Source organism: Coenobita brevimanus, chromosome 93 (assembly GCF_032717465.1).
Source record: "Coenobita brevimanus isolate Jiangsu-jjx chromosome 93, ASM3271746v2, whole genome shotgun sequence".
NCBI lineage: Eukaryota > Metazoa > Arthropoda > Malacostraca > Decapoda > Coenobitidae > Coenobita > Coenobita brevimanus.
The window spans coordinates 3,490,134-3,507,220 of NC_137046.1; the positions used below are offsets into that span (position 1 = coordinate 3,490,134).

Here is a 17,087-nt window from a genome sequence, read left to right on the forward strand (position 1 = left end):
CCCGTAAAGTTCCAGGTTCAAAACAAAAGAGTTAGGTAAAATTACAAGTTAAAGTTTAATGCTCAAACTAACAACAAAACATTCAGGACTCATAAGGATAATGTAATGGCAAAAAACAGGTTAAATATATGGTTAACTGCAATAGCCTCTATTAACACGAAATTAGCAAGAGTAAATTTATCTAAGTCAGCCCTGATAAAATGAAAATACACCAGGTAATGCTCAGTTAATGCAAGATAAATTATTACAGATACAAAATAATATTAAAACTGATGGACATAAAGATCCCTACATGAATTACAAAAACTTCACTAGGCCTACAAATTAAACTTATGCTACACAGTACAAGAAAAAATGCAACAACAGTTATACTCAAATTAAACAGCTGCTAGATGGTTGGAGACTTCTGGAGCACTCGCAACAATAACTGTACAGGGGAGGACAGAGATGTGAACAAAATGAGGAGTAGATCTAAGTGGCAATGATGCAGAGACTGAGCTCATTATATAGGGGCCAGCAGAGCTTGATACAACTTGTAAGAAGGACGCGCAAATGAAGCCATGGGGACAAAGAGCTGATAATCCCGCACTGAATAACAGAAAGGACGACTTACTCTACTATAACGGTAGAAGGGGGGGACTGAGGCAGAACACGCTCGTGATCAAACATGCAGCTTACTGTGCGTTAAAATTACACAAAGGATGATGAAATCATAGGCTATGTAACACCTCCCCACAAAGAAAAAGAAATTTACAAAGGAAATTTCTTATTACTCTAAAACAATCTGTATATGGCATTACAGAACATGCAAAAGTCTTTCCTAATGTTACAAAACATGAGATCTCCCTAGCACGTTCAGTCATAGGTACTTGCCAGTATCCCTTTAACAAATCAGACTTACTTATGTACCTAGCCTTTCCGATCTTGTCTATGCAATCTTCCACGCGAGGGAGAGGGTAAGTGTCTGTTTTGGTTATCTGATTAACACGTCTGTAGTCGATGCAAAGCCGCTGTGACCCACCTGGCTTAGGGACTAGAGTGACAGGAGAACTCCACTTGCTCTGACAGGGCTCAATCATCTTGTGGTCCAACAGGTAGCCAAGCTCCTTCTGGTTGAGAGGAACTTTCACTGGGTTCACACGGTAAGGAGGCAATTTAATTGGCTTTGCGTCTCCAACATCGACATCATGCATCAACACAGTGGTTCTTCCTGGAGTGGCACGGAACACTTGCGGGTACTCCTGCAGTAATGCCGAAAACTCCTGCCTTTCCTCGGGAGGTAGATGAGAAAGCTTAGTCTGGAGATCATTCATGATATCAGGTTTCTTCCCCAAACTCTCACTCGGGCTCATACTGCATGGGAGAGCTTCACTTGCAGACTCGGGTGGAACAGCAACAGTGCAGACTGGATTATTTTCGTCCCGCCTGTGATATAACTTTAGCATGTTGATGTGACAAAGTTGCTTGTTCTTTCTACGATCTGGTGTGGCGATGACATAGTTGACATCACTGAGTTTCTTCTCCACGAAATAAGGACCACTAAACTTGGCTTGAAGAGGTTGCCCATGAACTGGTAGCAGAATCAAAACCTGATCTCCTGGCTGAAAGTGGCGTAACCTGGACTTCTTATCATACCAAGTCTTCACCTTCTCCTGAGCAGCTCCTAAATTCTCTCTCGCCAGCTGTAAAGCAGTGGACAGCCGTTCTTTGAACTTCATCACATACTCCAGCAGGTTGACATCATCTTCCTCCGACAGCCAGCATTCCTTGAGTAGCTTAAGGGGTTCTCTTACTTCATGGCCAAACACTAGTTCAAAAGGTGAGAAGCCTAGTGATTCATTTGGAGATTCTCTTGCAGCAAATACAACGAATGGAAGACCTTTATCCCAGTCTTTCTGATGTTCCAAACAGTATTTCTTGAGCATCGATTTGAGTGTTTGATGATATCTCTCCAACGTTCCTTGGGTTTGGGGATGGTAAGCTGAAGACGTGATCTGGGTGATGCCCAACTCTTTCAGAGACTGCTTGAAAACATTTGACATGAAATTACTTCCCCGGTCTGACTGTACCTCCTTGGGCAGACCAAACTTTGTGAAGAACCCTAGCATTTCCTTAACCACGTTCTTTGCTGAGATATTTCTAAGTGGAATGGCTTCAGGATAACGAGTAGCCATATCAATCAGGGTCAACACATAAGAAAATCCTGAAGAAGTCTTAGGAAGAGGGCCCACAATATCCACCAACACACGGGTGAAAGGCGCCTCAAAAGGAGGAATGGGAACTAGAGGTGCAACCTTTTCGGTCTGATTACACTTCCCCACAACTTGACAGGTGTGACAAGACTTACAATACCAGGAAACATCCCTGAAGATACCTGGCCAGTAGAAGTGTTTCAAAATGCGTGCCACAGTCTTCCTCACTCCAAGGTGTCCTGCCAAACTGGAATCATGAGCCACTCTAATGATATCCTGCCTACAAACACGGGGGATGACAACTTGATGTACAACCTCCCATTCACAGTCGGCTGATGCTGTTGGGGGTCTCCACTTCCTCATAAGTACTCCTGACTTTACATAATAACAAGTAGAAGCACCGGCTGACTCTTCTTCACTGTAAGCAGAGTTAGCTAGACCTTTCAACTCAGGGTCAGCAACCTGCAACTCAACCAACTATTGACGAGACAAATTATCAACACTACGAGGTACTGCCTCATCTGGTGAGTGGTCCAAATTAGCAAGAAAAGTGTCAGCTAGGATAACATCATCGTCATCATTATCCTCTAAATCACCAGTAACTTTGGACTTAGCCCTAGTGACAGCACATGCAGGGAACACATCAGGGACATCACAATCCTGGGACGCAGCCACTGGCTCACTAGACAACTGAGGAGCTGGACACACTTGACTTCCACCAATATCATTTCCAAGTAAGAAAGTTACACCTGACATTGGGAGTGTCTCAACCAACCCAACCATAACGGAACCATTAACAAAACCAGACTCTAAATTCACTCTGCACAGAGGGACAGAGAAGTAATTATTCCCTACACCTTGTAAGATTACAGTTTCATCAGAGGAATTAACATTAGAGCCTAGAACACTGGTCACCATAAGGGATTGGCAAGCACCTGTATCACGATATATTTTAACTGATTTCCTGTCATTACTGCCCAGAGGACTGACAAAACCATCAGACAGGAAATTAGCACATGAACTCTTGAGAGTGTCACCCACGTTACTGCTCAAAAGAGGAGCTCCATCATGAGAATTTAAGTTACTTCTCAAAGCAGGTTCAGTTAAATCAGTTAAAGAATTCTGGGAACTCTCAAGAGTGGACACTAGACCAATTGACTGAATATTTAAAGACTCCTTTTTGTTCACATCACGCTGTCTCCTGAAACATTTCTCCGTAGTATGACCAAGCTTACTACAATAAGTACATTTACTTTTCTGAAATCTAGAGGTGAAGCTGGTATTTACTTCCTGAGAAACATCATCTTTATTCTCTTTCCTGTTACCTGTACTCTGAGTAGAGGCAACGTACTTACTCTCAGCTTTCCCTCTTTCTCTAGAATATCTCTTGTGAGTGAGAACATATTCCTCAGCTAAAACTGCAGCATCAGACAAATTATCTATCCTTCTCTCATCAAGATATAGGCTTACATCTTTATAAATACACCTCTTGAAATCCTCCAGCAAAATCATCTGCTTAAATTTACCAAAATCAGAATCCACATTCTTAGAATTTAACCACTGCTCTAACAGATCTTCTTTGACTTTTGCATACTCAACATGGGATTGCTTATCTTGCTTGTAAGTTGTCCTAAATTTTACTCTATAGGCTTCAGGAACAAGCTCATAGGCCTTAAGAATCAAGCTCTTAACTACATCATAATTATCAGATTGATCCTGAGGCAAAGATGCATAAGTTACTTGAGCTTTACCGGTGAGAACAGTTTGAAGGAGTACTGGCCAATACTCCTTGGGCCAACTAAAACCTGTAGCTACCCTCTCAAACAACTGAAAATACTTTGTTAAATCAGATTCATTAAAAGGAGGGACAAGATTAACATTTTTAGCCACATCAAAATCATCAGAGCTAGATGATCCAGTTCCACCTTGTTTCATGCGATACTCATGGTCTGCCTGAATCCTGGCAAGTTCAATTTGTGCCTGAGCCTGTACCTGTGCCTCTTGAATACGAGCATTTGCCTCATTAACACGAGCCTCCTGCTGGGCTAGCTGTAACTTAGCTAATTCAATCTGCGTTTGCTCATTTGGAGGAGTTACATTAAACAACCTTTCATTAATCATATCAACAATTTGATCTTTAGAATGATGAGAGCGAACAGCAATTCCCAATTGTTGAGCAACAAGCTTAAGTTCATTCTTTGTTCTGTTTTCTACATCACACACTGTTTGCACATTTGACAAAAAATCCTTGGCTTCATCAAGTGTAGTAATAGTAGACATCATGAATAAGTAACAGTCACAAAATATCAAGCAATATCCTTATGATAATATCCTGAATATCCTGATAAGAGGTCTCCAAATTTATGTTACGAAACAGAGAAAGATAATGTACACTTTAAGTGAGAATACTAAAAATCACTACTGTCCCGTAAAGTTCCAGGTTCAAAACAAAAGAGTTAGGTAAAATTACAAGTTAAAGTTTAATGCTCAAACTAACAACTAAACATTCAGGACTCATAAGGATACTGTAATGGCAAAAAACAGGTTAAATATATGGTTAACTGCAATAGCCTCTATTAACACGAAATTAGCAAGAGTAAATTTATCTAAGTCAGCCCTGATAAAATGAAAATACACCAGGTAATGCTCAGTTAATGCAAGATAAATTATTACAGATACAAAATAATATTAAAACTGATGGACATAAAGATCCCTACATGAATTACAAAAACTTCACTAGGCCTACAAATTAAACTTTGCTACACAGTACAAGAAAAAATGCAACAACAGTTATACTCAAATTACACAGCTGCTAGATGGTTGAAGACTTCCGGAGCACTCGCAACAATAACTGTACAGGGGAGGACAGAGATGTGAACAAAATGAGGAGTAGATCTAAGTGGCAATGATGCAGAGACTGAGCTCATTATATAGGGGCCAGCAGAGCTTGATACAACTTGTAAGAAGGATGCGCAAATGAAGCCATGGGGACAAAGAGCTGATAATCCCGCACTGAATAACAGAAAGGACGACTTACTCTACTATAACGGTAGAAGGGGGGGACTGAGGCAGAACACGCTCGTGATCAAACATGCAGCATACTGTGCGTTAAAATTACACAAAGGATGATGAAATCATAGGCTATGTAACAGTGTATATAATTGATACTAGTCTATTTTAGATTAAATTAGGCTTAGTCAAGACCAAGTTACGAGTAGACGGACCTAGGTTAGCGTGGGTAATTTAAGTTTTATTTGGTACTACTAGAGAGTAGAGGTGGAAGAGAAGTGGGGGAAGGTGGTGGTGGGGGAGGGAGGGGGGGGGCAGGTATTGGAGAACTGGAGAGCCGGCGGTGGGAGAGAGGAACGGGAGAGGAAGAGGGTGGGAAAAGGAGAGGAAAAGGAGGAGGAGGAGGCAGGGTAAGATAGGGAGAGAGGGAGGAAGGGGTAGGTTTAGGGTTGTTGGAGTGAAGAGTAGAGGGAGCGAAGGGGATTACGGAATGTGTGTGTGTGTGTGTGTGTGTGTGTGTGTGTGTGTGTGTGTGTGTGTGTGTGTTGTAAAATTGTCGTGCCTAGTGAGGTGTTCAGTCTGTGTGAGTCTTTCCACACCTGTGCGTTTTCGTACACTGGAGAACGAGGGTTCTCGCCCTGCCAGGGCGTTCTTCCACTCACGTACTGCTTTGGCGGACATAAGGGGCGCTGTGATTGAACCATATTATAAAGTATGCTTGTACCCAGTCGGTTTGCACTGGCCGATTACACTTGGTTCACAGACTACACATACATCCAAAGCCACTCCAACACTATAATTACACTTACAAGCCCCGAGTCCGAATTCTCCCCAGTTTACGGTAATTCGGAGAGAGTTTAAGTAATCCTTCTACCAGCGAGAGAGAGAGAGAGAGAGAGCCGCAGCAGCAGCGAAAAAAAAAAAAAAAGCATAAATACGCCGCGGTTGTGAGCATCGGTTATGTCTGAGTCGGTTACGTTAGATTCGGTTCTGACAGAGTCTGATACGTCGGGTCAGTTTTTTCTGAGTCGGTTATGTCATTCAGGTCATCGTGGTGTCCAAGGCACAGTCCATATCACAGTCCAAGTTCATAGCCAGGGTCGTCATCGTGGTGTCCAAGGCACAGTCCATAGCACAGTACAGGTTCATAGCCAGGGTCGTCATCGTGGTGTCCAAGGCACAGTCCATATCACAGTCCAAGTTCATAGCCAGGGTCGTCATCCAGGGTCGTCATCGTGGTGTCCAAGGCACAGTCCATATCACAGTCCAAGTTCATAGCCAGGGTCGTCATCGTGGTGTCCAAGGCACAGTCCATATCACAGTCCAAGTTCATAGCCAGGGTCGTCATCCAGGGTCGTCATCGTGGTGTCCAAGGCACAGTCCATATCACAGTCCAAGTTCATAGCCAGGGTCGTCATCCAGGGTCGTCATCGTGATGTCCAAGGCACAGTCCATATCACAGTCCAAGTTCATAGCCAGGGTCGTCATCGTGGTGTCCAAGGCACAGTCCATATCACAGTCCAAGTTCATAGCCAGGGTCGTCATCGTGGTGTCCAAGGCACAGTCCTTATCACAGTCCATGTTCATAGCCAGGGTCGTCATCCAGGGTCGTCATCGTGATGTCCAAGGCACAGTCCATATCACAGTCCAAGTTCATAGCCAGGGTCGTCATCGTGGTGTCCAAGGCACAGTCCATAGCACAGTCCAAGTTCATAGCCAGGGTCGTCATCCAGGGTCGTCATCGTGATGTCCAAGGCACAGTCCATATCACAGTCCAAGTTCATAGCCAGGGTCGTCATCGTGGTGTCCAAGGCACAGTCCATATCACAGTCCAAGTTCATAGCCAGGGTCGTCATCCAGGGTCGTCATCGTGATGTCCAAGGCACAGTCCATATCACAGTCCAAGTTCATAGCCAGGGTCGTCATCGTGGTGTCCAAGGCACAGTCCATAGCACAGTCCAAGTTCATAGCCAGGGTCGTCATCCAGGGTCGTCATCGTGATGTCCAAGGCACAGTCCATATCACAGTCCAAGTTCATAGCCAGGGTCGTCATCGTGGTGTCCAAGGCACAGTCCATATCACAGTCCAAGTTCATAGCCAGGGTCGTCATCATGGTGTCCAAGGCACAGTCCATATCACAGTCCAAGTTCATAGCCAGGGTCGTCATCGTGGTGTCCAAGGCACAGTCCATATCACCAGGGTTGGGGTCAATTAATTTTTATCAATTCAATTAAATTCCAATTCAACGTAAAATGTGAATTATTCAATTCAATTCAATTCCAATTCATTTAGAAAAATAAATGTTCAATTCCAATTCAATTCAATTCATAAGCTTGTCAATTCAATTCAATTCCAATTAATTTAATAATACGTTTTCAATTCCAGTTCAGTTCAATAATACGTTTTCAATTCCAGTTCAATTCAATTTATAAGCCTGTCAATTCCAATTGAAGGTACTTATTTAAATCTTATGCCACCCAGGTACTCCCAGTAATATCAAGAGGAAAAATAAAACTGTTTATTCATTCACATATCTATTTTCCAAAAATTTGTCACCAACTTCAAGGTTACATACTGTATATTGTTAATATTAGATCTCAATTTTCATGTTTAACAAAGAACTTCCTTTAAATCAACAACACTGTTGCAAGTCGCAATACTATCCAATATCCTTAACATAAAACTTACTTTTTTTTTGGAACAAAAATTAGAATTTCAAAATTGGCCCTGGAAAAATGTTACTCAGAATTACATCTGATCATCATCAATTCTTCAAATTTTTTGTCACCTAAATTGCACCTTTCAGGCCTGAAAAGCTTGCCAGCAACAGAAAACAGTCTTTCAACAGGAGCCGATGTAGCAGGAATGGCTAGGTACTTTGTTGCAAGTATAGTGAGGATGGGAAGCTCACTTTGTTTGGCCTTCCAGTAGCCAAGGGGATCACTGTCTTCTTGTATACATGGTTGGCTGAGGTAGAGTGAAACCTCGGTTTCTGATGGTCTTGCTGTTGGTGCAGAGGACCGGTTCACCAAAGCAAAGAATTTGTTCCTTTTCATCGGTGGTGGTTCTTCAGGGGCAGTAGATGAAGAAGCCCCACACCCACTGCATGCTGCATTCAGTGCATTGTATTTCCTAGTCAGAAGGTCACGAATGTCTTCGACTTCATTGTCATGGCACCAATCCAGCTTGTAACGTGGGTCTAAGGTGGCAGCTAGCTGGAAATCCTCCATAGACTCAAACTTACTCAGGCGAGTTTCTGTAGAGGCCTGCAGTGTAGAAACAAGTTTGCACTTATGCACTTCATGAAGATTAGCTAAAGCAGCCCGAAGGCCACGGACACTGTTAATTACCAAACTACATGTCACCATGTTTTGTCCCTGAATCTGATCTGTTACATACTCAAATGGCTCAAGTATATCACAAAGCTCTTTTATGGTGTTCAGCTCATACTGTTTCAACTTGTAAGGAGTGTCAAGTTTGTCCCACACATCAGATGAAACACGTAGCACTGACCTTATCATCATCAGCTGGCTATTCCAGCGTGTACATGTTGCCATCTGGAGCTTTAATTCATTTGATAGAACTTCTGTAGCAGTTGTTGATTTCCTACAAAAACTAACTAGCTTTGCTACTTTTGTCAGAAATTGCTTGATCTGACTATCGTTCTCCAAGCCATCTTTTACCACAAGCTGCAAAGTATGAGCAAAGCATGGACTGCGATTTGGGGGTAGATATTCATACACTGTAGACTTCGAAGGTGCTGTATCATCAGATGGAAGGGTATCACAGACATTGACACCAAAATCATCACCATCGTCATCATCTTTAAGTTGCTCCATTGGGAAAAGAGTAAATGCCTTCACCATATTTGCTGCGTTATCTGTAACAATGGTAGTTACCTTACTCCCAACATTATAGAGGGCCATTGTTTCTTGATAAAGCTATAGATATTTTCTGAAGTATGGGCGCCTTTAAAGCGACGGCATGCCAGCATAACACTATTCATGTTGTAGTCAAGTATGAAATGACCAGTTACATCTATAAAGGACCTCATATCCCTACTGGACCACAAATCAACTGTCACACATAAACTCTGGGCTTTCTGTAACTTGGTCTTCAACCGGGACTGAACACTGTTTGACTTTTGTGGTAGAAGTACACTACTCAGATGCTTACGACTAGGCATTGAAAACTTTGGCTCTGCAGTCACCATGAGCATGCGGAATCGCTCACTATCAACCAGGGATAGAGGAAGGAAATCATGTGCAATAAAGTTCACAATACAGTTAGTAAGTTCAATCTGCCGTGAGTTGGTGGATGTCCACTTGCTTCCTTTGGTACTGCCTTTCATGAAGTTAACCATTGAGGGCTGTTGTGGATCTGCTGGTGGAATATCGAGCTTTTCATAGATTTCTGAGTGGTTCTTCTGAAAAGAAAAACAAGGGAAAATAAATTATTTAGTTTTACAAGGCTCTGAACAAAACTTCCCACCCATGTACAGAGTTTACATATAAGACTGTTAGGGGATCCAGGTGGCTTGACTGATATAAAAATGGAAATTAATCCATAGAGCTAAGCCATATTACTATGTAACCTCGCTAGAATTACAGGAGACTGCTACACTACTTCCCTCCAAAGGTGGCCATTGGCCAGCGATGGATTCGAACTACCGACCATCAGATCAGTAGCCAAGCGCTCCACCAGCCGAGCTACCCAGAGCCCCAGCTCGGTTGGTAGAGCGTTTGGTGACTGACCTGATGGTAATAGTTCAAAATCTGCTCGGTTGGTTGAGCACTCAGCAACTGATCTGATGGTCGGCAGTCCGAATCCACTACTGGCCACAGTATATTTTATAAAAAAAAACTGTTTTTCCTTTTTCTTTTTTTATACAACTAATACATATCTTACAACAAATAACTCTGTCTCAATCTGTTTTGGTTCAGCTTTTAAAGAGTTAGGCTAGGTTAGATAGGTACAGTACCAAAACCAAAAGCACACAAAAGAGGCTACATTACAGCATATTTTATTGAAAACCAGTTTTTCCTGTTTTCTTTTTTATACAGCTAATACATGCCTTACAACTAATAACCCTATCTCAACCTGTTTTGGTTCAGCTTCTAAGAGGTTAAGTTAGGCTAATTAGGTACCAGTACATTACCAAACCCAAAGGCACAAAAAGACAATATTACAGTATATTTTAACAAACACCTGTCTTTCCTTTTCTTTTTCATACAGCTAATACATACCTTACAACTAATAACCCTATTTCAGCCTGTTTTTGTTCAGCTTTCAAGAGGTTAGGCTAGGTTCTAGTTAGGTACAATACCAAACCCAAAAGCACAAAAAGATATTACAGTACAGTATAGTTTATGAATGACTGCAACTGCACTAATAACTATAAATATCAAATGTGTTGACTTAAACCAAATAAACAAATACTGTAAGTACTAAGTACACTGAAAAAGTGTAAAGAAAGAGGGTAATAAAATTCTCTCTCTCTCTCTCTCTCTCTCTCTCATACAGTAGTAGCCATAGTGTACTGAATATATAAAGAAATTCTTCTTAATTTCTTCTGTCTAAAATACTAATCAGGTACTACTAAAGTAACCAAATGCTCACCTCTAAATGCCTCCTGAAGTTTGATGTTGCTTTGGTAGATCCACCAACAGGCTGGTTACAGTGACGGCAAACAGCTTTAAGGTTTCCTGGTTTGCATTCACTAGAACTAGAAGGCATGTTGAAATGGCTATGTACATTTGATTTTAGTGGCATTTTTGTCACAGGATTTGTTTTTTAAAGCAGAGTAAGCCACTTATCATAGACCAGCTGCCAGTGGTTTCCACCACACTACTGAACTTTGCACGCTGGCCAACAGGGTATGGCAGGTTAGGCAGGACATGTACTGGACATGTACACACCAGCTCATCCAGGCAAACTGACAGGATTCAAACCTGCCATTCTTGAACATGACATCATACAATTTTTTTTTAAATAATTGTAGAGACAATTATAAGGAAAAGAACACATTCTTAAATAGCCTATATTATTAAAACATAGGCTATATGTAAAGAACATAGTTTAAGTTTACCAGGCCTACTGTGATATGATTACATGAATAATGTTGCCAAACATCACAATATAATTGAAATAAAGCTATGTTATGCATACATTGTTGGCACTTGCCAAGTTGCCAGTAAACTATACAGTATTTTATAATGTCTGATCACAGTATTTATTTTTAGTAACATCAATCAATTCATATCAATTCATTGCTATTAATTGGTATCAATTCATATCAATTCATGCTATTAATTGGTATCAATTCCAATTCAGTTCTGTTTATTTCGATATTAATTCCAAATCAATTCAATTATTTTGAAAATATTTTTTTTCAATTCATTTCAATTCCAATTCATGCATTTTTCGCATCAATTCCAATTCAATTCCAATTCATTTCATAATTGACCCCATCCCTGCATATCACAGTCCAAGTTCATAGCCAGGGTCGTCATCGTGGTGTCCAAGGCACAGTCCATATCACAGTCCAAGTTCATAGCCAGGGTCGTCATCCAGGGTCGTCATCGTGGTGTCCAAGGCACAGTCCATATCACAGTCCAAGTTCATAGCCAGGGTCGTCATCGTGGTGTCCAAGGCACAGTCCATATCACAGTCCAAGTTCATAGCCAGGGTCGTCATCCAGGGTCGTCATCGTGGTGTCCAAGGCACAGTCCATATCACAGTCCAAGTTCATAGCCAGGGTCGTCATCCAGGGTCGTCATCGTGGTGTCCAAGGCACAGTCCATATCACAGTCCAAGTTCATAGCCAGGGTCGTCATCATGGTGTCCAAGGCACAGTCCATATCACAGTCCAAGTTCATAGCCAGGGTCGTCATCGTGGTGTCCAAGGCACAGTCCATATCACAGTACAGGTTCATAGCCAGGGTCGTCATCGTGGTGTCCAAGGCACAGTCCATATCACAGTCCAAGTTCATAGCCAGGGTCGTCATCCAGGGTCGTCATCGTGGTGTCCAAGGCACAGTCCATATCACAGTCCAAGTTCATAGCCAGGGTCGTCATCAGGGCACCTCAGCTGTCACCTGGTTAAGGGCAGCAACTGGGAGGAGGGAAGGGGGAGGGGAGGGCAGATCCATGATTCATGACGCACCCAGGTCCCGGACCCTGGAATGATGTCACTCCTCATTTCACTGGATTTACAGCAAGGGGATGGGAGGGGAGGAGAGGGGTGGGTAGGGGAGGGCAGATCCATGATTCATGACGCACCCAGGTCCCGGATCCTGGTGTGATGTCACTCCTCATTTCACTGGATTTACAGCAAGGGGAAGGGAGGGAAGGGGAGGGGTGGGTAGGGGAGGGAAGGGGAGGGCAGATCCATGATTCATGACCCACCCAGGTCCCGGATCCTGGTGTGATGTCACTCCTCATTCACTGCAGGGGGAAGGGAGGGGAGGAGAGGGGGAGGAAGGAGGTAAGGAAGGGAACATGATCACTCACACACACGTCACATCCCGGATCACGGCCTGTCTCCCGTTCCGTGATTCGTGGCACACCGAGGTTCCGGGCCCCAGATGACACCACTCCTCACTTCCCGGAAAGGTCAAGCTTTCCCCGTTCCGCGACCACACACACACACACACACAGACACACACACATACAAATATACATTTACAAATATACATACACACACACACACACGCACACATAGTACACACACACACACACATATATACACACACACACCGCCCAGCCGCTCTTGCCTTGTGCGGATACAAGCAGCTTCACCTGTGCGTCGGAGAGTCGATCTCGCCCGCCACGGTTGGATCAGCAAACCCTTACCGACTCGGCTGTCGCAACTGGACAAAGAAAAGATTTTTGGAACTTCTACTGTACAATCCGAACAGCATTTTCCGGTCATACCTTCCTGTTCAACATCAGTGTACACTGAAATTACGCTTATTGTTGTTGCTGAAGAATATAAACGATTAATATGCGTGTTGTAGTAAAAAAAAAATGTAAAAGGTTTGGGTAGCATACATTGCACTAATCACTTCTGGTTAAGCTCTTGGGTTCAGGAAGCCTTTGTACACATCATCAAGGGAAATACCTTGTTAAAAATCACTCGTATTAGAGACAAATCCTTGGTAAAATACGGGGCATAAACATTTTCTCGTATATATTCAATTGTACTCGTGCTTACTCGTCCAAATTTTATGGTGCCGGCTTTCTCACAGCACTGTTTTCTTTTTAAATGTTTCTTCGTTGAATGATATATATAATGATGAACATTAAAGTTATAATGTTCAGATTTTCTAAGGGAGGTATAAAGAGAAGAATAAGTTCATACTGGAGGGGAGGCAAAATTACGGCAATGTATGAACATGAGAAAAGTATTATATTACTCAACGAAGAAACATCTGTATACTAAATTTATTCTGTCATAAATGCAATATTATCGTAAGTGAACTAATTACCAGGAGTAAATATTTATTCGTTATTAATATCCTTGGCTGGTTTCCTGGATATTTATTATATATAAACCTCCTTTCAATTGATTCTGTGTAGCGAGTCTTGCTAAACTCGATGGCATCAACTAATATTAAATGCTCTACGTAACACCCGAGTTGATGACTACGTAGTCCCTTCCACAGCTTGTAAATAAAGTGACTCAGGAGTCAGGATCATTAACTCGAAAACTCTGGAATCCCCCTAACATCTCTACATTAGCGAATTATATGGTTTTCTGCACCTTACTATATTTAGGTATGTTGTTTGTATATTTCCCATATCAAAAGGTTTTACTTGAATGTAGTAGAAGATTCTTGTTGGCACAGAAGCATATCTTCCCCAGCAATTTGCTCTTCATGTCGCTCCGTATTATTTCGTATGGTAGACAGCGCGTCTTTGAACTCTACCGGCAATCTTTGAGGACCATTTGTATGGTGAAAAATAAACGTGTATATGTATTATTCTATGAAGTTTTGCCTAGAATTATTTTTTTTTTAATGATTAGAAAGAAATCTACCGTAGCGCACCAGAGTTGCAAAGCTAATGTTAAACGCTGAACGCAATAACATTATCGTTTGTGCATATCATACTAGTGTTACCTTGACATCCAACACAGCAGTAGTATCAATATTACTTATTTACATGTTCTGTATTTCGTGAGCCATGGACGTAAAGCTATGGTGCTAATATTATGTGGCTAGCAAGAAAGTATCAAATCCCTGAACGACCACTGATAGAGACATGATTGAGTCTTTGCAACCCTGTTCACAAGGCGTAATGTAGATGCCTAAGTATGGGCCAGGAGTACGAACACTGCAGGCTGCAAGTAGATTGGTTGTTGGTTTTTGAGCATGACCTCACTGATAGTTGTCGTTCAAGTGTTGATCGTTCAGTTACAATGTTCTACACAAATAATCATACACTTGATACATACATGCAGTACTACCAGCCAAAAACAACCGGTTAGTCAGACATTCGAGAGGAGTCGACTATACAGAGTTTGTGTTGGTCCAGGCTAGGACACAGCTCACTGTATTAAGTTCAGGGCCTGTATCTCAGCAGTCTTACACTTTTTTTGTTCTTATTTCCATATAGAATACAATGGGTCCATTGTTTTATGGGGAATAACTCCTAAAGGTCTGTCGGCAGAGTTCAAAATCACTCTGTATCGTATTTGACTAGTGACGATATGTTACTCGAGATGGACGCCTTCACGCGGTGGCACCAATATAACTGTCTGATGTCCTGCTTTACAAATATCCCTCAGTTTCCTCCCTATCCCCGAAAGGAGGAGGATGAACTGCAGGGAAACTGCAGCTTCAACATTATCTGGCCAGATAAGGCTGCGGCCTCTACAGCAGCAGCAAAAACCACCATCACCACTACAGCCAGTGTTATCGATATAACATATGTAAACAGATGGATACGTAGATGAAGGTATAACAGAAGAATCAATCGCTGCAGAATAAGTGTTACCAGGTATCCATTGCTAACGTCACTACGTCTCCAAGACGCCATGGCCGGGCTGGTGCTGTCTGTGTCGTGGTGGCGAGGGCCGGCGGTCGACACAGTGCGGCAACGTAAGTTTTTATTTTGTTCTAACTATGCCCGGGCGATTTGTTCAGCTTAGGGAAACCATTTACAATTGCAGTGTTTAAATATAGCCTTTATCATCCCCATAACATTACACTTTTTATCAAGTTTAATGAATTGTCGGGAGACAGCAGGAATAAAGTATACGAGAATATTAGGAAACTCTGCATAATATATTACATTCGAAAAAAATATGACGAAATCTTACATCTACTTCAGCGACAACCCTTGATACACACTATGGTCTTTCTTATTCTATTCTTATTAATACATGTAACTCCCCACATAGAATTTAAAAACAAATATAACTTAAAAACTTAACATTGTCAATAATGTATTTCATAATTATGATCTAACAGAAGTTCAAACTGTGGCCTGTATTATATTTGGACTAGCGACGCCTTCACGTAGTGGCACCGACATGACCGGATGGATTCAGTGTTTGGCCAGACAATCGTCCCTCAGTTCCCTCCATCACCGCCTGCAGTAAACTGGGTTTATATTTGGATAAGCCTGTGGTTGCAACTACTACTAACGACACACGATATTACCATGTTGAAGAGGTACCGAAGGAACCAAAAGTGTTAACTTACTACGGTTTACGTTCTGGCCAGTATTACAAACCCAGTCTTATATTTCAACTTAGGACGGACGACTGTAGGTAAATCACAGGAACTCACCGCGACCAAATGATTAACTTTTGAAGCTACGGCAGCCAGAGACGCCATGGCAAGGTGACTGGTTACTCTCTCGTGGTGGCGGCGCCCTGCCATCACACACCCACCCAGTCTCCCAGGCACTTTTTTTTTTTTTTTTAGACACTTTTTTCTTGGCGACTTTATCCTTAAATTTTAAACCCTTTTTATCCGAGGAGGCTTACTGATATTTCCTTCCTTGCCACCACTGTGGTAGTTCCTACAGCGGTGGTGGTGGTGGTGGTGGTGGTGGTGGTAGTAATAGTAGTAGCAGTAGTAGTAGTAATTTTTGTTTTTCTGATTATTATTACTAATTATTATTATTATTACGGTACTTATTATTATTATTATTATTATTATTATTGTTACTGCCATCACCATCATTATTAGCGCTATCTTCATCAATACCGCCATCTTTACCATTATTATCTGAATCGTTATTATATCATCATAATTATTATTATCAAATTATTATTATTATTATTATTATTATTATTATTATTATAAAAATATATAATAAAATAATTTGGTTTTACGCCAGGTATCCACGAAGGGCTAAGGCGTTGCCTCTGGGTAGAGGACTTTTGGATTGGAGCGTGTAGCATTTTATGACCGGATGCCCTTCCTGATGTCTACCAATGACCCTTGGGTGGATTCGATCTTCCGACCCTTCGGTCAGAATGGAGCGCTCTAACCCATAATAATAATAATAATAATAATAATAATAATAATAATTTTATTTTTATTATTATTATTACTGCTTCTACAGTTACTACCACTACTCCTCATTATCATTATCATTTTTGTTGCGGCTCTTGCCCGAGGGAGTCGGGGCCACGGTTCTATACCACGATGTGGCTGTATTTTTTTTTCTTTCTTTCTTTCTCTTTTTTTTTTTTTTTTTCCTACGTCCAACACTGGCAGGACGTAGGGTTGTCCCTCATGACTTAATTTATCTTCACTACGGTACCACAGCCTCGCCCCCCACCCTCGTGGTCCATTTGTTATCGTTATTATTATTGCTATGGTTATGTTAAACATTTCTTTACTTCTGATATATTCTTATGTTTTCTGT

General features: G+C 41.7%; 1 pseudogene; it reads right to left on the reverse strand.

Annotated features, from left to right (window-relative positions):
- Positions 1-7,939: 7,939 nt before the first annotated feature.
- On the reverse strand, positions 7,940-10,973 carry LOC145412624 (E3 SUMO-protein ligase ZBED1-like; annotated as a pseudogene).
- Between the last annotated feature and the right edge of the window lie 6,114 nt (positions 10,974-17,087).